This window comes from Pteropus vampyrus, unplaced genomic scaffold, assembly GCF_000151845.1.
Source record: "Pteropus vampyrus isolate Shadow unplaced genomic scaffold, Pvam_2.0 Scaffold13355, whole genome shotgun sequence".
Lineage (NCBI taxonomy): Eukaryota > Metazoa > Chordata > Mammalia > Chiroptera > Pteropodidae > Pteropus > Pteropus vampyrus.
In genome coordinates, this window is record NW_011902136.1 from 78 (window position 1) to 1,716 (window position 1,639).

General features: G+C 40.0%; 1 pseudogene; it reads left to right on the top strand.

The window, feature by feature from the left end:
• Positions 1 to 589: 589 nt before the first annotated feature.
• Positions 590 to 707, top strand: LOC111735065 (annotated as a pseudogene).
• Positions 708 to 1,639: the final 932 nt, after the last annotated feature.

The following is a 1,639-nucleotide window of genomic DNA, read 5'->3' on the forward strand; positions in this document are numbered from 1 at the left end:
AGAGCAAGCAGCTTGACAACAAAGAAACACTAGTTTCTGGCGAGGGAGACATTCCTTATTTTACAAATTAACATTAGCCCTCATTAGTGAGTGTAGCCAAATTGAGAATGTGATTAAATCTGATAATGAGACAAGATAAAGCAATCTATCTCTTTTTAATGTACTAATACCTCCTTGGTGCCAATTTATACAACAAATAAACCACTCGATTGTAAGAACGCAAGGTCAAAAGATTGCCCTGCAGAGATGGGCTCTTCCTCTCTGCTTCTTGTACAGGCCGTGACATATATCCCGGCAGGTAGGAGGTACCTATCCATTTGTTGGCTGAGTGATGAATATAAAATAGCATATGAATTTCTAGATGAAAACTGAGTAGTACGATCACCCCTGTGGGAGAGAAGACAACTGAAACAGACAATCTAATTTTTCTTCCTTGATTCATTGTTCTCTCTCTTGAAAGCCACCTGCTTTGTTTGATCTCATGTGAAGGATGGAGATCTATATTTGTACCCATCTAATCACACTAATATGCATGAGTCCGGATGAGATTGTTAAAGAAAAAAAAAAAAAAAAAAAAAAACAACCTTGAGTCTACAGCCATGCTACCCTGAACAAGCCTGATCCCATCTGATCCAGAAGCTAAGCAGGGTCGGGCCTGGTTAGTACTTGGATGGGAGACCACCTAGGAAGACCAGTTGCTGTAGGCGTAAAAAATAAAATTAAGTTAAAATTAAAATAAGAGATTGTAAGCTGACAAGGTCCTTGCAATCTGTGAGGTCAACCAAGGGTTACCTCACCTAAAAAAAATAATAAATTTTAAAAAGTTTTTAAAATCTCAAGTTAATTGGGAAGGGTAGGGGGAAGGAGTTATGCTTTAATGTAAATAACCTTAGGAAGGTAAATGCAAAAAACATACGTGTAAGCAAATTTATATGTAAACTTAGGATATTCAAACACAAGATGGTTATATCAGCTTTCACATCCACAAATGTTACTTTGCTGTTATTCCGTATTTAAGCTTTGTGCTAAGCCTTTAGGCATAGCAATAAAAAAGAAAACAACATCTAATTATCTCCTGACAGGGGCACCACATTCCATAAATTTAGGCAAGGGCCAGAAGGAACAGATGGGCCTTCCGCTGGGTACTGTGAGCCAAAGCTCTGCCAACATGACAGGAGAAGATAATGTTACAGTAAAAGTGGCTCCTTGGTGGGGAAAAAAAAAAAAGGCCTTTCCTCGAAGTGCAAGGCCTGGAACAGGAGGAGAGCACAGGTGAGCTTGAAATCAATTCAGTGGCATTTACTGAGTTTCTACAAGACACAAAACCATTCCGTGGGAACTGTGAGGGATGTGAGCCTAAGATTCAATCTACGCCTTTTCTTTTTTTTTTTTTTTTTTGCAATTTTGCAAACCTGCTCAACCATCAATTGCATGCACATAAGAAAAAGTAAAACGGAGAGTCAGCAAATCTCAAAGGTTTTTAAATTTTGGTTTTGTAGGCTCAGCCCAGTTCCAGGATCATCACCTTTTGGGGGCAGGTATGTAACGGATGAAGCACAGTAATGAAATGAATGCCTGCGAACTCACCACGCAATCCAGGAGACTGCCAACAGCACGGCTTCAGCCCCCCCTCCCCGCC